Source organism: Callithrix jacchus, chromosome 18 (genome assembly GCF_049354715.1).
Source record: "Callithrix jacchus isolate 240 chromosome 18, calJac240_pri, whole genome shotgun sequence".
Taxonomy (NCBI): Eukaryota; Metazoa; Chordata; class Mammalia; order Primates; family Cebidae; genus Callithrix; species Callithrix jacchus.
In genome coordinates, this window is record NC_133519.1 from 51,267,418 (window position 1) to 51,290,234 (window position 22,817).

Genomic DNA, 22,817 nt, shown 5'->3' on the forward strand with positions numbered 1-22,817 from the left:
AATTGAGTTCATTAACACCAGCCACCTATAGACAGGTAAACTAAAGAACACACTGTAACATGCCCACTGGGGCTTCAGGAGCTCTTAGCATTCACCCCAGATGCTGCCATGGGGTTGGAGCCCCACAGCCTATCTGCAGGCTTCCGCTAGAGGTCTGAGCAGTGGAAACTCAGAAGTAAACCACACCCTCATCGCATGACCTTCAAGAGGATAAAGGAACTTTCATTACAGTTTCTTCTGCTATGCAGAAGCTCTTAGGTTTAATTAGATCCCATTTGCCTATTTTGGCTTTTGTTGCCATTGCTTTTGGTGTTTTATTCATGAAGTCCTTGCCTATACCTAAGTCCTGAAAGGTTGTGCCCAGGTTTCCTTCTAGGGTTTTTACAGTGTTAGGTCTTAGGTTTAAGTCTTTAATCCATTTTGAGTTAATGTTTGTATAAGGAAGGGGTCCAATTTCAATTTTCTGTCTATGGTTAGCCAGTTTTACCAACACCATTTATTAAACAGGGAATCCTTTCCCCATTGCTTGTTTTTGTCAGGTTTGTCAAAGATCAGAGGGTTGTAGATGTGTGGCATTACTTTCGAGGCCTCTGTTCTGTTCCATTGGTCTATACCTCTGTACCAGTACCATGCTGTTTTGATTACTGCAGCCTTGTAGTAGAGTTTGAAGTCAGGTAGTGAGATGTCTCCAGCTTCTTTTTTTTTTTTTGCTTAGGATTTTCTTGGCTATGTGGGCTCTTTTTTTGGTTCCAAATGAAGTTTAAGGAACTTTTTCCATTACATTGTTATATATATTATTTGAATTATGTAATATATCATATTACATATATATTAAAGGCATTTCATTTAAATATTTTTAAGAGTTCATATAACATATACAGTCTTCCAGGATTTTTATAAAAATAAAATGTCCTAATTTTTATACAAAATCTTCGTAATTTTTAAAGTTTAATGTTAATAGTATTACTATTTCTGTGAAATAATTACTTAGTTTCTCAATGCTAAGGACTCTAATAAATTCTCACTTTTGATGACTGTTGACGGATCAGGATTAACTGATTAGTTACTGAAGGGTGGTGTGGCTGTGGCAATTCCTTAAAATAAGACAACAGTAAAATATGCCACATTGATAGACTCTTCCTTTCCTGAACAATTTTATTTATGGAACTTTTTAAATTAGTGTCTATCTTTTCAAACTCTGCTGGAGCTTTATTAACTTGATGTAATATTCTAAATTTATCTGTTGTCATTTCAACAATGTTAACAGCAACTTCACCAGAAGTAGGCTCCATTTCAGGAAACCACTATTTTTTCATCCATGAGAAGCTATTTCTCTTCAGATGAGGTTTCATCGTGAAATTGCAACAATTCCGTTACGTATCAGGCTTCACTTCTCATTCTGTTTCTCTTGCTATTTCCATCACATCAGCACTTACTGTCTCCACTGAAGTCTTAAACCCCGCAAAGTGATCCATGAGGGCTGGAATCAACTTGTTCCAAACTTTTTTTAATATTGATATTTTGACCTTATCCCATGAATCATAAATGCTCTTAATGAGATCTAGAATGGTGAATCATTTTAAGATTTTCAGTTTACTTAGCACAAATCCATCAGCGAAATAACTATCTGTGGCAGCTACAACCTTGTGAAAATATTTCCTGGATAATAAGACTTGACTGGGCTGTACAGAGGACCTTCCATTAGCAGGCATGAAAGAGCATCAGTCTCCGTGTTCATCAGAGCTCTTGGGTGACTGCGTGCACAGATTATTGTTAATGAACAACAGCCTTTTGAAGGGAGTATTCTTTTCTAGGTAACAGGTCTCAAAAGTGGGCCTAAAATGTTCAGTAAACAGTACAGTAAATACGTATACTGTTTTCCAGTCTTGTTTTGTTTCATTTTCAGAGCACAGGCAGAACAGATTCAGCATAATTCTCAAAGGCCCTAGACTTCTTGCCATGGTAAGTGAACACTGGCTTCAACCTATCACCAGCTACATTAGCCTCTACCAATAAATTTCACCTGTCCTTTGAATCTTTGAGGCCAAGAATTCACTTCTTTCAAGCGTGAACATCATATTCTTCCAGTAAAAGATGTCACATTCTTCCAATAAAAGGCTGTTTTGTCTACACTGAAAACCTGTTTTATCGTAGCCCTCTTTATCTAAGCCAGATCTTCTGGATAACGTGCTGCAACTTCTCCATCAGCCCTGCTGCTTCACTTTGCATGTTTATTTTATGGATCTGGTTCCTTTTCTTAAACCTCATGAACCAGCCTCTGCTAGTTTTCAACTTTTCTTCTACAGCTACCTTACCTCTCTCAGCTCTCATAAAATTAAAGAGAGTTAGGACCTTGAGCTGGGTTAGGTTTTGGCTTAAGGGAATGTGGAGGCTGGTTTTTCTATTCAGACAATTCAAAAATTTTCCATATCCTATTAGGCTGTGTTCCTTTCCTGTTATTTGCTTGCTCATTAGAGTAGCACTTTTGATACCTTCCAGAATTTTCCCTTTGCATTCACAACTCAGCCAACTGTTTTGCACAAGAGGCTTAACTTTTGGCTTACCTTGGCTTTTGACATTTCTTCCTCAGTAAACTGAATAATTTCCAGATTTAAATCAAGAGACAAGAGGCTCTTCACTTGAACACTTACAGGTCTTTGCAGGGTTATTAATTTGCCTAATTTCAATATTGTGTCTCAGGGAACAGGAAGACCCAGAGAGAAGTAATATGAGATGTGGGAATGATCTCGGTAGAATACTGAGGACACACAAAACACTTGATTAAGTTTGTTATCTAATGTGGGCATCTGAAAACATTTACAATGGTAACATCAAAGATCGCTGAGAGATCAGCAAAACAACTAAAATAAGAATGACAGTTTGAAATACTGTGATAATTACAAAAATGAGATTAAAAAACCCAAAGTGAGCCCATGCTATTGAAAAAAAAAATGGCACCAATAGACTTGCCACCCACCTTCAATATGTAAGTGGCAGTATCTGTGAAGCATGATAAAATGATGTACACCTATACCTTGGAATTGTTCACTTATCTCATTTCCTTTCTTGATTTTTTTTGGTCCTATGTTACTCAACTTAGATTCTCAGACACGATAATGTAATTTAACGAGCAAATGTAATGACACAGTTGTGTCATGAGCAATCCATTGTGTACTTCTATTAGCGGGGCTAGTATTTTATTGAGCACTTGATATGTATTAAGTACCTGATCTTATCTAATTTCCCCTATAAAAGAAGCAGTTTTAGAATAACCATTGTTGTGATCTGAATTAAGAGTGAAATAAATACAACCTTGAAGCTATTTTTGGTTTAAAGTACAGCCATCAAACGTTTTGGTCCCATTCACCTGTTACATATATCCAGTCATTTATTAAATGTGCATTCATTAGTAAGGACTCACATTATAGTTCATTCAGGTTCTCTTGGCTCTTTGTCTTACGAGGTAATCCAGTCAAGTTTAGAGCAAAATATTTGCTCAAAGAAGATGCAATCATACTCTAAGGGCAGGGTTTTATGATCTTATTTTTAGACAAATAACTCACTCCAACTTTCTCCCTGTAATGGAACACAAGACCATTTAAAGGCTAAGCTTGGATTTCATTGCTAAAGAGTGTAAACTCCAGGGCTTACCTTGTATAAGAAAGTGTAAGGAATGATGCTAACATATTCTAGTCAGTATTCTTAAATCCTGCTTCTTTTACTCATGAGATGCCATTTTAATCTTTCAATAAGCAAATCAACTAGTTACTAAATTTACCAATGAAAATCTCAATTTTAATGTTTCTATTTCTCATGTTAAATAGAAAATCCTCAGATGCTGATTGCTTAATAAAGATAACTGAGCTGTTTCAATAACTGCCTTTGGAGAGGCCCTAGAATTAAAGACTATCTGAACAAATAATGTTCCTTAGAATAAGGGCTTAACACAATTAAAATACACATTGATATCACATCATAATACCCAAGATAGCACCTGTCTTAGAGCTGAGAAGAGAGATAGGGAGAGGTTTTGTACCTGGCTCACTGTCACAAGTCGCATAAGAACCAGAATCTCGAGTTAAACCTAGAATTCCTGGACTCAAGCCTGTACCAATGCTATTCAGTCAGTGTGCATTGTGGCAGCATAATCCAGTTAATTTAAAATTATGAAAATGTAATCTTTTATTTGCAGGCTTCTGAATAAATATATTTCTTCTTTTTAACAACAAACTTAAAAGTGGACCACCAAACAAATTCTTAGTAAACTTAGAAACTATAGGCCATATATCTGCTTCTGCAGTTTTCCATTTATTTGGAAACTCAGCTAAGTGTCAGTTATGGGTAAATTCCATCTTTAGAACCTGATAAAATTATAATGTAATACCTCAACAGACAAAAAAAAAATTGAATTTCAAACCTTTCATGAAAAATAAACTGGAAACATTTTCTAAGTTCCAGGACACTAAACAGATTTACAGGATTTATCATATTTATAGTTTAAATTCCAAAGAAGTCATGGGGCCAAAGTCATCTGTAGTAGTAGCTTCTCCCAAGAAAGACAGAATACTTACATTTATCATGAAGATACGTTAACTACAGAGGGGAATATAGACATATTCCAGGAGAAGTAAAAGAAAAAACATTTTTTTTTTAATGTTGCAAGAATAATGTTGAGTTTAGGTCATGTGTCTAGAGTCGACTGTCTGCAAAATAAACATAAATTTGTGGTTTCTCTCAGTGATAAAATGGGACACTATGTTCCCCATAACCTTGTCAAAAATACCTGCTTTTTGTTAGACTGATGCCTATCTTAGGGAAAAGCTCTTGTAACAATACTAGTGTTTTAGAGCAAAATTTATAAGTTGTATCTCATAGATGGAAAAGGCATCCTTGCATTTATATATAGTAAATACATGGTAAATATTTTTGCTAACATAACTGAGACGGCCAGTGATAGAGTTTGGCTGTGTTCCCACCCAAATCTCAACTTGAATTTTATCTGCCAGAATTCCCACGTGTTGTATGAGGGACCCAGGGGAGGTAATTGAATCATGGGGTCCATCTTTCTAGTGCTTATTCTCTTGTTAGTGAATGGATTTATCAGAGGTTTCTGCTTTTGCTTCTTCCATGTAAGAGGTGTCTTTCACCTCTCATCGTGACTCTGAGGCCTCCCAGGCATGTGGAACCGTAAATCCAATTAAACCTCTTTTTCTTCCCAGTCTCAGGTATGTCTTTATCAGCAGCACAAAAACGAACTAATATAGTAAATTGGCACCAGCAGAGTGGGGTGTTGCTAAAACGACACCCAAAAATGTGGAAGCGACTTTGGAACTGGTTAACAGAGACTGGAACAGTTTTGAGGTCTCAGAAGGAAAAGAGGAAAATGTGGGAAAGTTTGGAACTGCCTAGAGACTTGCTGAATGGCTTTGCCCAAAATGCTGATAGCAATATGGAAAATAAGATCCAGGCTGAGGTTGTCGCAGGTGGACATGAGAAACTTGTTGGGAACTGGAGCAGGTGACTGTGGTTATGATTTAGCAAGGAGACTGGTGGCATTGTGCCCCTCCCCTGGAGATGTGCAGAACCTTGAACTTGAGAAAGATGATTTAGGGTATGTGATACAAGAAATTTCTAAGCATCAAAGCATTCAGTAGGTGACTTGGGAGCTGGTAAAGGCATTCAGTTTTAAAAGGGAAACAGAGCATAAATGTTCAGACAATTTGTAGACTTTAAATCACAATACGTGATTTAAAAGAAAAACCCATCTTCTGGGGAGAAATTCAAGCAGGCTGCAGACATTTGCATACATAGCAAGGATTCTAAATGTTAATCCCCAAGACCGTGGGGAAAAGATCTTCAGAACATGTCAGAGGTCCTCACTGCAGCCACTCCCATCACAGGAACAGAGGCCCAGGAGGAAAAAGTGGTTTCGTGGGCTGAGCCCAGGGTTCCTGTGCTGTGTGCAGCCTAGAGACTTGGTGCCCTGTGTCCCAGCTGCTCCAGCTATGGCTGAAGGGGCCAAGAAAGAGCTTGGGCTGTGGCTTCAGAGGGTGGAAGCCCCAGTCCTTGACGGCTTCCATGTGGTGCCAAGCCTGCAGGTGCACAGAAGTCAAGAATTGGGGTTTCAGAACCTCTGCCTAGATTTCAGAAGATTTATGGAAACACCTGGATGCTCAGGCAAGTTCTCTGCAGGGCAGGCCCTCATAGAGAACCTCTGCTAGGGCAGTGTGGAAGGTCAGAGCCCCCACACAGATTCCCTACTGGGGCACTGCCTAATGGAGCTGTGAGAAGAGGGCCACCATCCTCCAGACCGCAGAATGGTAGATCCACCAACACCATGTGTCTGGAAAAGCCACAGACCAGATGGTGAAAGGCCAGATGGTGAAAGCAGCTAGGAGGGAGGCTGTACCCTGCAAAGCCACAGGGGCAGAGCTGCCCAAGACCATGGGAACTCAACTTTTCTATCAGCATGACCTGGATGTAACACCTAGAGTCAAAGGAGGTCATTTTGGAGCTTTAACATTGGACTGCCCTGCTGGATTTCAGATTTCCTGGGCCCTGTCACCCCTTCATTTTGGCCGACTTCTCCCACTTGGAATGGCTGTATTTACCCAGTACCTGCACCCTCATTGTATCTAGGAAATAATTAACTTGCTTTTGATTTTACAGGCTCATAGGTGAAAGGGGCTCGGCTTATCTCTGATGAGATTTTGGACTGTGGACTTTTGGGTTAATGCTGAGATGAGTTAAAACTTTGGGGTCTTGTTGAGAAGACATGATTGGTTTTGAAATGTGAGGACATGAAACATGGAGGGGCCAGGGCGGAATGATATGCATTGGCTATGTCTCCACCCAAATCTCAACTTGAATTGTATCTCCCAGAATTCCCACGTATCATGGGAGGGACCCGGGAGGAGGTAACTGAATCATGGGGTCAGTCTTTCTTGTGCTATTCTGGTGACAGTGAATAGGTCTCAAGACATTGGATGGTTTCACCAGGGCTTCCACTGTTGCTTCTCCCACATTTTCTAATGCTGTTGCCACATGTGCCGTTCACCTCCCATCATGATTCTGAGGCTTCCCCAGCCATGTGCAACTGAAAGACCAATAAGCCTCTTTTCCTCCCCTCTCAGATATGTCTTTATCAGCAGGGTGAAAATGGACTAATACAACCAGGGATGATAATGTTTCAGGCATCCAGGATTTAAAGTCTAAACTTTTATCACCAGGACTAGGTTTCTCTATTATAATTCCATAATTATATTTTCTCCCTTTAAGGCTGTGTAGCCAAAAACCAAGGTGAAAAAAGTAACAATGTAAATTATGAACAAACTTCAAAATAGTTGTGGTTAATATGTTCAAGAAAGAAAAAGAATTATGGAAATAAATGTGTAGAAATTTTTAACAAAGATTAGATTCAAGACAACAGGATAAAGTTAATGTTCTAGGATTGAAAAATAAAATACCTGCTATTAATACCCCAGTAGATGGACTTCAAAAGTGTATTAGAAATAACAAAAGACAAGACTATTGAGCTTGAATATAGTTAATATCTAGTATCAAAATAAAACAGAATTAAGAGAAAGGCAACATAGAAAAAAGTATCTGAGTCATGTGAGCACAAAGGAATATTTCACATATGTTCAACTAGAATTCCAGAATTAGAGAAGAGAATGGGACAAAAATAATACCGAACAGTTAACCAGCAAAAATATTTAAAATTCTTTAAAGATATCAAATTTTCAATAAATTGAATCACATGCAGTGTAAACACAATAACAAGGAAAAACAATACCAATTTTAAAATTCCACCATGACTCATTTTAATCAAATTATAATAGGAAATAATAATACCAAAAGCAGCCAGAAGAAAGAAGCATAGTACCTTCAAAGGGGCAAAACAAGACAGCTGACTTTTCAACGCAAATGACAATTGTCTAAAACAACTGAAAAACATTAATAAGATGCTGAAATGTGAAAAGAGAAATAGAGAAAAATACCGTTGTCTAGAATTCTAAATTAACGAAACGTCATTGAGTACTGAGGTTGAGTCGACATTCTCGGGAAGTAAACAACAACTTATTTTATTTTGTTTTGACCCGCAGAGCCTGAACTGGAAAGATGCTGAGGAAAGCTCTTCAACAAGAGTAAAAATAGTCAAAGAGAGCACAACGGAAATACAGGAATAAACTTGGGCATATTTTCCTGAGCATTATTGGGTTGACAGTGAAGGTGAATCACCTGACCCTCACATTCTGGTATCAAAAGCTGAGATCAGAAGTCCCATGTAAACATCTGTTGGCTGGGCGTGCTGCTCACACCTGTAAACCAGTACTTTGGGAGGCTGAGGTAGACAGATCACTTTAAGTCAGAAGTTTGAGACCAGCCTGGCCAATATGGTGGAACCCATCTCTAATAAACACAAAAACTCAGGTTGGTGTGGTAGTCCCAGCTACTGTACTCGGGAGGCTGAGGCAGGAGCAGTGCTTGAACCCAGGAGGCAGAGGTTGCAGTGAGCCGAGATTGCACCACTGCACTCCAGCTTGGGCAACACAGGGAGATGCCATTTCAAAAAAAAATTACCAAAACACATTCCAGTACTTGGATAAAATATGTTTGGTGACTTGCTACCTTTAAAAATTCACATTATTTATATTTTCATTAAAAATCAGAAGGTGATTCTCGTAGCATTTCTGTGAGGCCAGACAGTATCCTTACATATAGGTGAAAAAGTAAGTTAAAAATTAGTAAGAAAATTGTCAATGGTTTATACCAAGTTAGTATTGGTGATATGAGACTTAAGATCTCCCTACTGTTGCTTATTTCACTGATAATGAAATAGCTGATTGCTAGGTATAACCAAATTGTGTCCTTGTGATATCAGAAAGTGTAATCTTTTGTGTGTATTTTTCGTATAAACACACGTTCACCTTCTCATTTCACACTGATATTACACTTGATTATAGCCACGATATTCGTCATTTGAAGGTTTTCCACGTCTATAGTGATAGAAAGTAGAATAATCAAGATCGAAACCAAAAAATACTGATTCCTTGCACAGAAATCATTTTGTCCTCTCAAAATAGAAGACTATAAAGTAAAACAGAAGCCGAAAGAATGAATTATTATCTGGACTAAGTGCCTGAGACACGGTCATGTTGTGACAATGTATCTCCACACCTATAACTTCAATGTCTCCACCCTCTGATTCCATAGTTACACCTGAATTGCTCCAAAGAACAGTATAGTTTATGTCAATACCAGAGAATTCCAAACATAATTTGGAAAAAGAAGATAGAACATTTTCATTCAGAAAATTGTTCTTCTTAACTGCTGTCTCATTTTATGTGTAAAATCTTCTTCTGAAGAAATAATAGGCATTCCTTTACAGGAATATGCAAACTGTCGAGACTTATGAAGTCCCAAGTCTTTGAATTTCGTGAAGATGATAAAGTAGAAAGTTCTTTTTTGTACAAGTGGTATGAATATATTTATGTTACAAATCTACTTCAAGGCTTTAAAAATTATTTTAGTGCTAAATTAAAATGTGTTAAGTAGAGAATGGATTTTGTCCTTATTAAATGGAGAATCATTTAGAGATAAGAGACCAGAGATGTTGCCATCGTAACTACTGGAAAGTTATTACAATGACTATTACAAGGAAGGTAAGTATTTAACTAATAAAACAGAACACAGTATAAAAATATAAACTCTGAGTTTGACTCATTTTGATTTTTTTTTTTTGGGACTGAGTTTCACTCTTGTCACCCAGGCTGGAGTGCCGTGGTGTAATCTCACCTCACTGCAACCTCCACCTCCCAGGCCCAAGTAATTCTCCTGCCTCAGCCTCCCAAGTAGCTGGGATTACAGGCATGTACCACTGCACCTGGCTAATTTTTTGTATTTTTAGTAGAGATGGGGTTTCGCCATGTTGAGCAGGCTGGTCTCAAACTCCCGACCTCAGGTGATCCGCCAGCCTCAGCCTCCCAAAGTGCGGGGATTAAAGGCATGAGCCACCGTGCCTAGCGGAGTTTTGACTCTTTAGCACTAAAAAAGGAGAAGCTGTAGAGACGTCAATGAATCTTGCCAAGGATGGAGAGAACTGCAGCATGCAAACACGTAGACAACTAAGTTATTTTTCACATTTCTTCGGTATGTCACTTGAATTTATTTCATTTCTTAGCCAGTCCCTGCTACCTTTGATCTCGGCCTACATGATTCAGATTTTATGCTTTCGTGTTGCTCAAATTTGGTGACTATTTTTCCTCCAGCAGTTTCTCCCTGATCAGCACATAGACACAGCCCCTACCATTCACCACCTCCACACCCATTACATGATTATCAGGCTGGAGTATTATTTTCCATTTTGCTATTTGTATATTGCTCGCAAACCAGTTACTGCCTCAATTATTGGATCATGAATTTCTTCCAATATAAGAAGCACATTAAAAGGAAACATAAAAACTCCTTCAAATGAATAATTGACAAAACTCTACTCTCTATCAGGAGATAAAAGGCCAATCTGGTGCTTTGGAAGTTCTATCTCTAAGGTGACTGAGATTTTTATTACAAATAAGAAGATATGAACTGAAATATTGGCAGAAGTTTTCAGATGAAATATAAGTATTTCAAGAATTAGCTTATATAAGTTAACTAGAGTTGACAAAGTTTATAAGGCAAAGATGAAAATCATTATTTTAAATCTGAGCATGGCCCCATAGCAAGCAGAATCAAAATTGTAATGGTAAGGAATAAGGAAACTGAAATCTGTTTTTCACAGTTTTGCCTATTTTCTTCTGAAACTGCAAGTAGTCTATGGAATCAGTAGCTTGGAGTCTGATGCCATCCATCAATGATTAAAGTCACGACTCCCTGCCCTTCATCCTCTGACACCTGCCACTCCATAGGAAATTAGAATGGCTTCATTACCATCAGGTCGGTAGGTAACCTAAGGTTTCCCTCTTGTTTCCCTGGCGTTGCAATGGGGCAGGCTTATTAATAGCCAGTGGAGGTGAAAATCCAGGATCTCTTTTTGCCTCCTCTGACATCGGAGTTGGGTGCCTTTGTATACAGCCTGGTAAGGGTGAGTCCAGGGTCGTCATGAAGGCAGGTGGGCTCACAGCTGCTTCTGTGGTGTTTTGCTAGAGTAGATCTCTTATTGTCTGAAAGAGACTGTCTATTTCTGCCTTGCTAGACTGCTCCTTCCCTAGAGAGAGTGGATTTTGTTGAGACTTTATTTTGCCTGTGCCTTTGGGTGTTTCTGTGTTGGGGGCTTCTTCTGTTTGAACACGGTTATGTGAGACCAAACTATGAGACCAGGACACCCAGGGATCCTACCTCCCTGGCCTTCTTCAGGCTCCGAGGTCCTTGGCTGTTCCGCCTCCTTTCCTTCATCTCTCAGAGTCCTCTTAACTTGTTTTATATGTAATTTGCAGGGGTTTTAGTTACTCCTCATGGGAGGAATAGTGAAAAGTACATACTTGAGCTTCTCAGAAGTAGAGATTCCCTGCAGTCATTTTAACTTTCTTAGAACTAAAAAGTGCTTATGTGTGTAGCAGCCAAATGGAACGGATGTTCTTTCCTGCCTAAAGTTATTATTTCTGCTATCCTGGTTCTGCTAGTACAGGAAAAATTTATATTACAAAAATAAAAATTCTACCTTATGTTGACACAATTTCTCTATGTATCTACTTGGATTAGCTAAATAGCATTATAGAAACATATGTGGTAACAGAAAAGAATGGATTTTGTTTTCCATTCACTGGCTTAATACTTACTTTAAGTTTTCGTTACTTCTTATTCCCAGGGATAATTAAAAAAAAAACTTTTATAAATGTAATTAGGATTAAGACCCTCTCATGCATTGCTCTTATAATACATTTTAAAACAGAATACCCTGCATCATTTTTCTCCTACATAGATCAACAACTACATTCTTGGTGTTGGATTAGCTAATTACTATCAAAGTAATTACTTTCAATGGCAAAAATGCTAATTTACGTTTGCACCAACCTGAACTTATGCTGGGAAATGTGACTATGCTATATCGAGAGGGGGCACTTTAGAGTTCAGGAAATCTGTTTCCTGAAGGCTCATAAGGTTGTTTAATAGGAGATGTAAATGCTCATAAAGATGTGCATTTATATTTTTCATCACTTTTCTGTAAAGGATAGACTTCATCAAAGGAATTACTAGATTATAGTGAAGGTTTGTCCTTGGAACAGATATGTGGTGGGCTCAAAGGACAACCAGCTAAAAGAGAATGAGACAAAAAATTTGAATTCTGTTTTCAAATGAAAAAAGCTGAGACAATGGTTAACTAAAGTTTATATAACCAAATGTCATGTAAGAAATGCACTGTAGTCATAATTTTCTATACAGCTCAGCTATGTTATTTATATAATCATCGTAATATGAATGCAGAATACTGTTTGAAGAAAATGATAAACTAAACTGGGAAGATTAGGAGAGAAGGCCATCGTGAAAGCAGCTACAAGAGGCAAGAAATCATCTGAAGAACCTGATACACAATTTCTAAAACTGAGAAATCAAAAGACAGCGATATGCTGTGGAGGAATGTTCTCAAAACAATGTAAATGTATTAAAAATGATACTATGTAAAGAGCAGGGATTTATATTCAAGAATGCTCAGTTAGTGAACCGCTGTTTTGAGCCCAGAGTAGCTATTAATCTCCAAATGATCTGTAGCTATTACCTTTTTAAATGAATAGGAATGTACAAGACATATATCTACAGAGAAGTCTAGTTGAATTATCAATTTAAAGTAACTTTATAATTTATGATTTTTGTCAAAAACGCTCTTCATGTTAAAATATTGCCGTATTTGTTCCGTCACAGCAATGAGCTGAGTATGAGCTTTTTAAGAGTCTAGGGCAAAGATGTGCATGGGTTGTAAAAGTCAGTGAATGTGAATGTTTATTTCACTGATTGGAGCTTTTTGAGAAAACAAAGCTTACATAATGCTTGTTTTAAAAAGATAAGTAGCGTTTTAAATTATGACATAAATTTTGCTGTCCCCAAATAATGTTGGAAGTATGGCTAAAATCTATGGATTTTTCAGACATGCTTTTACGTAGAACACATAAATTGCATATAGTATGAACATACTTATAGATAGCTGATAACATGACTTTTTTGGCATGCTAGAAGGTATAATGAAATAGTTCTTTCTGGAAGATAGATTCTTTTACCTTGGCTTTGATGAATTGATAAATAGGTTACATATTGGAAATAGTACATATGTTGCAATAATGTCTCAAAGGTACAAGATATTTTTATTTATTTTTATTTATTTATTTATTTGAGACGGAGTTTCGCTCTTGTTACCCAGGCTGGAGTGCAATGGCGTGATCTCGGCTCACCGCAACCTCCGCCTCCTGGGTTCAGGCAATTCTCCTGCCTCAGCCTCCTGAGTAGCTGGGATTACAGGCACGCGCCACCATGCCCAGCTAATTTTTTGTATTTTTAGTAGAGACGGGGTTTCACCATGTTGACCAGGATGGTCTCGATCTCTTGACCTTGTGATCCACCCGCCTCGGCCTTCCAAAGTGCTGGGATTACAGGCTTGAGCCACTGCGCCCAGCCAAGATATTTTTATTACTAATATGCATATATATTTAATGAACACATTCAATACTAAATGTGCTTCAAATTATTATACTAATATTCAGTCAAAAAAGGAAAAATGAATATGCAAATTATTAAATAACTCAGAGTTGGAGATAAAAGTCACACTATATTATTCTTAATTCAAAGCCTACATTTGGTCAGGAGGAAAGCAGTGAGGCAGGATTGGCTTTAAGAAATACTGTGGTTGTTAAAATAAATGACTTGGAAATGAGTTTCAAGTAGCTTCATAGAGGCTCTCGAGCCAGTTTGCTAAATATAGACACAATTCTGTTGCCTCTGCTAAAGGGCAATTCAAGAGACAGCTAGGGGATTGTTTAAGAAATACTGCTCCCCAGCAGCCAAAATGGTCTGGTTAATTTTCATTTACAGATGAGCAGATTTTCTATGTATATGTGTGTGTGCCCATCGGTAGATATAGATACAGACATGGTATCACTGGTACTTGTTCATTCTATTTACTGTTTTTCAAATTGCTGAAACTGGACCAGTCATTGTATGAGACAAAAACACAACACAACACAAGATGAATAAGGCACGGCTTCACCTGATCTCAAGGATTCAGCAGTTTAGGAAGGCAGAAAGACAGGCAGATGCCCAAATCACTGCATAGTTTCAAGAAGAAGAATTAAAAACATCCTATTACAGTACCAAAAAGAAGTGATTTAATACCAAAAATAGACCCAGTGAATTATTAAAACAAAAGGTTTTCTGTAAAAGCAAATATAGCCCTGCTTTTTAAAGGGAGAATTTTGTTTTGTTTTGTTTTTATTTCTGGAAACTTCCAAAGAATAGAAACCCATCAGGCACATGAGCGCTCCGGGGGAATGTGTTTACAGAAGTAGGAGTAGAAAGTTACGGTTTACTATTAATATTTCTTGTCCATAGAGTTCAATAATTAGGAAGTGGCAGAAAACAAAGCTGAAAACAAGAGAGGGGCCAGTTCACAGATGTTCTTGAATTCATGGCTATTTTGTATTTTATCCTCTGGACACCTGCAGAGAGGACAATTCCAGCAGCAATAGAGAAGCTAATTTTGAGCACCACAAAACAAGCGCAGAGAGCAATAGATGAGAGCTATGTCAACAGCAATAGTAATAAGAAGGGAGAGGACGGGGTAATTTGAGAAAGCTCTGATGGACTGTAGCTGGTGAGAGGACAAGGGAACTTTCAGGTGACTTACTGGCTCATGCCGTTAGCTGATGAAACGGACAACAATGATAATAAAAGATGTTTAAAATGAGGAAATTGCAAGTTCAGTTTTGAACATATTAAGTTTTCTGGAAGAGGTTTTCAGCAGCCAGTTGCAACCCAGGAGAGTGATAGAAGCTACAGATACATATATATATGAGTAAAAGCATAAACTTGACATCTTAAATCTATAAAACGTGGATAAACTTTCATGTTGGGCAGACCCTAGACAAATAAAGTTTTGGAAGATAAGACCTACTCTTTAAAAAGCAATAACCAGAAAAAATATCAGTAGAATTAGAGGAGAAATATTGCAGAGAGCAAGGGAAAATTTTAAGTAGAATGGAGTGATCAAATTATCTAATGAAATAGAAAAGTACAGTAACCCAGGAATAGAAAATTGTTTAACAATTAGAAACCCAATGTTAGCATAAGTGAGAGCTGGTTAAATAAAGGTGTGAGAGAAGGCAGGTTACATGTTATCCCTAGAAAACCGCACATGCCTCCTACTGAAATTTAGTGTCCACTATACATTTGCCTTATTTGTAGCATTTAGAGCTCTCAATTTGCTCTTGACTGACATATTCTATTATGGTAAATATGATCTCCTGTTTTTCTTTATAGGAAATAATAGGTTATATTGGGTGTCAACAACTGTGAGAGGTCTGAGTTTTTACCATTCTGTAAGCTCACACATTAGTCTGCCACAATTATTTGGAAAATTGAAGAATATATATCACTCTTTTTGGTCAGAGAAGAAGAACTGCATTCTTTTTTAAAAAATGTTGCATTTTAGGTTTTGAGGTACATGTGAAGAACATGCAAGATTGCTGCATAGGTACACACGTGGCAGTGTGGTTTGCTGCCTTCCTCCCAACACCTGTATCTGGCATTTCTCCCCATTATTCTTCCAGCAAGAGAAGTGGTCAGAGTGTCAGCACTTCGGAGTTCTCCCAAGCCTCATAAGATTCATTATAGGAGAAGAAGCACGAGCTTAGGACCCACATATTTGATAATGGGTAGTAAGCCTGCTGATCCTAGCTCCAGGGGAGATAGTATCTTCATTACATTGGATAGTAAACAAACTCCTCCTCTGTCTGAAGAGAGACACTATCTCTGTATGTCAAGCCTGTTACCAAATTATCCTTAGGAAGAGAGTCTGGAACAAAGACAGCAAGTGTCTGCTCACAAGTTTAGAGATGTAACAGATCATGAAGAATTTTTTGTTCAACAATATCTACGTGTATCTACACTGTCTTGTTTTGTGGTGAATATTTTCATAAATATGCCACTTCATTGGCCAATCAACTTAATCTGACCAATGAAATCTAGAAACAAATCCACTTATGTTTTCTTATGCAGTATATAATTAAGGCTATTATCAACGGAATTTCAAGGAGCAACAGGAAGACATTCTAAAGTACTGACCTCACCTGTGCCTCCAGGGTCCTGAATACAAATGTCAACTTTTGAACAAATGATTCAACCTTCAGAATCTATCTTCAAAAGCCAGGTGGATTTCTAAAAAGGCCTGAAATACACCTTTACATTAGCTTGATGCTGTTGTTGAGGTACTACATGATGTATTACAGACTTACACATTGTACACTGTCCCTCAACGAGAAAGCGAAGGTGAGTCTCTCATCCAGAACCAACTTGTCCAGTTAGTTGAGGCTGATCTGAATGCCCCTCATGGCTGAAATAGTGTCATTAATTATATCAGCTAAAGTCAGAAACAATTCAAGATTTCACAGACCATTTGGTTGTCATGTCTTCTTACATTCCCTGAATGTGTAAACATTCCTCAGTCTTCTCTTGCTTATTACAAACTTGAAACTTTTTAAAGAGTATTATTCAGTTATTTTTAGAATCAGTCTTAGTTTTAGTTTGACAATATTTTCATAACTATATTGAAGTCATGCATTATTGGGTAAAATGCCACAAAAGTAACGTGTGTTTCTCAGTGCATGAGGTCAAAGGGAAATGACATTAAGTCGTTTTCTGGATAATGTGAAGTTTGATCTATTAATTGACATGTTGAGTGTCAGCTTTCTCCATCATATTATTAGTACTCTTCTCTTTGTGATTATATTAGTCCGTTTTCATGCTGCTGATAAAGATATACCTGAGACTGGGCTGTTTACAAAAGAAAGAGGTTTAATGGACTCACAGTTCCATGTGGCTGGAGAGGGATCACCATCATGGTGGAAGGTGAAAACACATCTCACATGGAGGCAGACAAGAGAAGAGAGCTTGCGCAGAGAAACGCCCCTTTCTAAAACCATCGGATCTTGTGAGACTTACTATCATGAGACAGCACAGGAAAGAACCACCCACATGATTCAATTAACTTCCACCAGCTCCCTCCCATGACGTGGGAATTGTGGGACCTACAATTCAAGATGACATTTGGGTGGGGACACAGCCAAACCGTATCAGTAATTAATAATATCTATTTGGGTGGAGATGTTCTGAGAAGATGCACATATTCCATTTTTTGTCTAACTTTTGCTCACTGCTTTATTGCACAATGTTGATTCCTGCCTTCAGGAAATGCTGCTGCAGAGTTCTAATGGTGATTTTATGTTCCCTTTATTCTTTACGTGTTTAATTGGAATTATTTTATAAAAATTGTGCATCCTCTTCATTTGTATTATTTATTTATTTCTACCAGTATGGAGTCATGAATAATTATTTTATGACGGGTTATAATCTAACACTATCTGTTATTAATTCTAAGGTTGCTAAAATTATTTTGGATTTGGCTGTGGGGGGTACTTTTAGATGAGCTCTTGTGCTCTTTTTACAGGCACCACTACTTTTTCCTTTCTTACTTCCCTTGCTTTCCCTTCTGCTGCTCTCCTGTTCTCAGCCATAAAATTTGACAACACTAAACTTGCCCCCATCAGCTATGTGAATTAAGCTAATCAAATCATCTACCTCCTTAGTAGTAGTTATTGGTTCAGGGATGAGAACTGAACCCAATTTTTTCCACTTGAAAGGAATGGAATGCAGAACTTCTATTTTATCTATAAGTGTATACCTTTTATCTTCCCTTAGAAGATACTATGTTAATATGCGATATGTGAGAACAGCAAATATATTTGTCTAACCACAAAGGAACATTTTAGCCACACTCAGTGGGGAAACAGTCACTCTGCAAAGCCTGATGATTTGATGGAAATGTCAAAATACAAAACATTCATGTGTGGGACTGAGGGAGCCCATGATGAAATCTCTATCTTCTCCAAGGTCAGTGAAGGTATTTTATAGTTGAGCCACACTGGAATTAATGCTTCTGTGTCCCTTTTAACTAAATCATTATTTCCTTAAATCGAGCAATATATTTATGCACCTATTGAGCTGCCATTCAGATGACCAGTGACTAGAAAGAAGGCACTGGCACTGGGAATGTCTTTATACTATGTATCTTGCAGGAAATTTGTCAGCTCTAAATGACTTCCAGTTTTAATGATTATTATCTCATTACATTTCTTCCCTAGCCATACAGTTAAATAGCAAAAATGTTTTCTGTCATTACATCCATACACCATGGTCCACTCTCACACTATGGCTGAGCAATAGATGACCTTTAGGGTAAACTCTAATAGAGGTGTGTTATATGTTCCTTTTATAAAGGAGCAAAATAATATATATGCAAATAGGCAATGCAGAATGAGAGAGAAATCTGCACTGAAGCTGTCTTCTGGTTTATCTTCGAACATGTTCTCACACGGTCCTCACTTCTACCCATTGCCAAGCCTGCAGTTAACCAAGTGAGGCAGTAAGCAATAGGTGACACGAATCATTACTTCTCCATCTGTTACTCATATGGAAGGCAGAAAGCTGATTACTCTGAGGACTTAAATGATTCCTCGTTCTTTGAAAGCTGCTTGCCCCTCATATAGTGACTCATCTCTACAAAAAACTCTGTTCACTCCAGAGGCTGCACCCACTTGCCCATCTCTACCCTTTCCCAGTTTATAATTTTGCATGGCTTATTTGCATTGAAGCAGACTGAAACGTCCCAAGTCGCCACGTTGCTAACCTCTAGATTCATATCAGGGTTAGTCACCTTGCGTTTCAGGGCTTTAACAAACAGGAAGATACGAGATACACAACAGTGTGACTCTTATTATTGCTGTCTACACAGGTTTACCCTGCCTTCCTCAAGCTTTCCTGTAATTGTGAGATGGAGGATAAAGTGGCAAAGAACTGAAGATACATAAAAGCAGAACACTGTCATAAAGAGAATGAGAAGAGCAGATAAACATCTGGGAAACAAAACCCCACCCCTAAAAAAGTATACCAAGAGAGCCTGGGAAATTCTGGGCACCTAAAGGGTAGCCTAAGAAAAGACAGTGGTCCTTTATACCTTTTACAGCAGTGTTCCCCAAATACTTTACTGCCCGTTTACCTTTTAAAAGAAACTACAGCAAATAGAATTTTCTGCTTAATTCCTCAAGACAGCATTCACAATGCTTCTTACAAAGTGCTTAGCTTTAATGCAACACTCAGCCGCTCTGAATTTTTGACTGTGATGACCTTGAACTCAGAGGTTTTTAGGTCCTCTATCCAAGTTTAGTGTTTGAAAAAATGGTTCAATGATATCAAGATACATTTTTAAGTTGATCTGTCTTCTTCTGTAACAAAACAAAATTCCTGAGACTTTAGAGTATGAGAGCATCATACTGGTAGCGATACATCTTATGTGCCTGCAAATTGAGAATAATGCTAAATTTCACAGAACATTTTGGCATAGATTTTCATCAAATGATATAACTTCATTTTTTCCTACAACTAATTAGGATGACAAATAAGATCTTTGTTTCGTAATATAATTATGATAACCAGGAGGTGACAAAATGGTAGTTTTTTGTTTGTTCTAGTCTCAAAGCATTTCAAACTAATGCAAGTATAACAGCACACATGTCCAGAATGATTTGACATGCTCTGTAGCTTTAATGGGTGTGAAATCTATTTCAGTAAAATTTCATTTAGCACAGGTTCTGACAAACCTTGATCTTTTTTTCACATATGTTTTTGACTCAGTTTTCTCTATTATGATTTATAAGAAGTAGAAATAGCACTTCAATTATTAATGCAACATTGCAACAGCATATCATTCCCATCAGTGATGATCTGATTACAGCAGACACCTTGTATCCACACACATAGGAAGCTACGTAAATGTCTTCATCAGAAGAGAATGATATTCCGGTTGGTCATTTCAATTTTTTAAAATTCAAATAATGTTCCCAGAAAACATTATATAATAGAAACCTGAGTTGAAGACATTTTAAAATTAATTTTGTTACTTCTGTGTCTTGCTTACATTTTATTTTTTTATTACAACAATATAGACCCTTGGCCTTAGAGAGATTAAACATCTAAATTTTAGTGAATAGCATTAAATATCTCTAAGTCATCATTTGTATTTAACAGAAGAATGACTGTGATGAGTACAAGAAGTGATGTTTATGAAAAAGTCATGAGTAATGGCCAGAATTCTTTCTTGGTGTTTACTTGTAGTTATTTCAATTGAATTTCATAAGGAGAGTGATAATAAGCCCGATTTACCATCACTTGCTTTTTTCATAGGAGTTGGAAAGATGAGCTTGAATAGTGAGTCCTCATTGCTTCCTCATAAAACGTGTTCTGTGATTTTCTGTGTGCTCCGTGCTGATTAGGCTGACAGTAAAAGACTGTGGGTGGGACAATTTTCTGTATTTCTTCAAATATTTTAAAATGCCTTCGAAAGTTTTAGTTAGGGGGCAAATGCATTTCTTTCAGATGCAAGACTATTGTAACTCCTCGGTATAACTTACGCCTCCGTATCGGAGCTACCCCACACTTCCATTCTAAAATCCTGCTGTTGTCTCCTGGTTTCTTTTTATTATTATTATTATTATACTTTAAGTGCTGGGGTACATGTGCAGATCGTGCAAGATTATCACATAGCTATACACATGCCATGGTGGTTTGCTGCATCCATCCCCCCGTCATCTACATTAGGTATTTCTCCTAATGTTAGCCCTCCTCAATCGCCCCACTCCCTGCTATCTCTCCCCTAGCCCCCAGCCCCAATAGCTGCCAGTGTGTGATGTTCCCCCGTGTCCATGTGTTCTCATTGTTCAACACCCACTTATGAATGAGAACATGCTGTGTTTGGTTTTCTGTTCTAGTGTCAGTTTGCTGAGAATGATGCAAAGGACATGAACTCATCCTTTTTTATGGCTGCATAGTATTCCATGGTGTATATGTGCCACATTTTCTTTATCCAGTCTATCATCAATGGGCATTTGGGTTGGTTCCAGGTCTTTTCTATTGTAAACAGTGCCACAATGAACATACGTGTGCATGTGTCGTTGTAATAGAAAGATTTATAATCCTTTGGGTATACACCCAGTAATGAGATTGTTGGTTCAAATGGGGTTTCTATTTCTAGGTCCTTGAGGAATCGCCACACTGTCTTCCACAATGGTTGAACTAATTTACACTCCCACCAACAGTGTAAAACCATTCCTATTTCTCCACATCCTCTCCAGCATCTGTTGTCTCCAGATTTTTTGATGATGCCATTCTAACTGACATGGTTTCTTAATTAAAATAAAATTGGTTTATCTTTTTAAAGCTTTTTAAGATTCATACTTAAAATGCCATTATTTAATTATAATAGAGTATTATTTCCTTCCTTTTTACAGAATATTCACACCTTATATTCATAAAATACTCATAAATTATTTTCTAGTCTTTTTTAACTTGCATAATGTAACATATTTTTCATCATAAAATGGGTTAAAAATTTGTATTCCTTTTTTAAGTACAGTTATACCAAGAGACTTCCACTTTTCCAAAATGATTCTGCCTACGTTTATGATTTCATTGATGACACCATAATTTTTTCTTTTTTTTTTTAGACAGAGTTTTTGCTCTTGTTACCCAGGCTGGAGTGCAATGGCACGATCTCAGCTCACCGCAACCTCCGCCTCCTGGGTTCACGCAGTTCTCCTGCCTCAGCCTCCTCAGTAGCTGGGATTACAGGCACGCACCACCATGCCCAGCTAAATTTTTTGTATTTTTAGTAGAGACGGGGTTTCACCATGTTGACCAGGATGGTCTCGATCTCTTGACCTCGTGATCCACCCACCTCGGCCACCATAATTTACTATGGGTTGTTTATCCACACTTTTTCCATTTTACAAAGCGACCACATTTATAAAATTTATTGAGTGCTCACATGTATGAAGTACATATTGAAGAAGCAATGATAAAGAAAATCAAATACAACTCCTGACTTTACAAAGACTGCAGTCTGTGCAGGCATACGTTAATCTAGTAAGTGCATGAAATATAAAATTTTCTCTCTGTCAAATGTTGTAATAGTTTATGTCTACACTGGTGAAATAAGAAACTTATCATGGCTTGTTCTTTAAAATGGTTTGGTCTAATCAGTGTCTTACCTGAGTGAAGGTGCAGACCCCTCAAGAGACTATGGCAGTGTGCCAAGTAGAAATGCTGACAAAGTGTGTGTATGTAACAGGTGTAGTGGAGAAATAAATTAGTTGTGTCTATAAATATTTAGATCAAATTGAACTATTGTGATCTTTTTTTCTTATTTACCTATAGGTAGGTCTATAAATACCTTACAATTTCTCTGTTTACAAACAATGCTGCACAAGCATATGCATATATAAAATATGATCAAAATTTCAGATTTCCCCATTAGTATATTTAGAAAAGACTAAATTAAGAAGAATGGCTAATGTAATTTTTCTTGTAATATGTTGCCAGTTATTTTCCTACAAATCTACTTACTTGTACTCTGAACTGATTTGCCTTCTTATCTAAACATTCTATGTGTGCTTATCCATTTCAGATTGACTGGATTATAAAAAGCGGAACCAATGGTGATGTGTGTATGTGTGTATATGTATGTGGTGTAGGTGGAGGCAGGCTGTAACTATATTTTTCATATG

General features: G+C 37.5%; 1 long non-coding RNA gene across 1 annotated transcript; it reads left to right on the plus strand.

Annotated features, from left to right (window-relative positions):
- The first annotated feature begins 923 nt into the window (after positions 1 to 923).
- Positions 924 to 21,471, plus strand: LOC144576482 (uncharacterized). The gene is made up of 2 exons (XR_013529046.1): positions 924 to 1,962; positions 8,106 to 21,471. It is a non-coding gene; the product is annotated as an uncharacterized LOC144576482 (long non-coding RNA).
- The last annotated feature ends 1,346 nt before the right edge of the window (positions 21,472 to 22,817 follow it).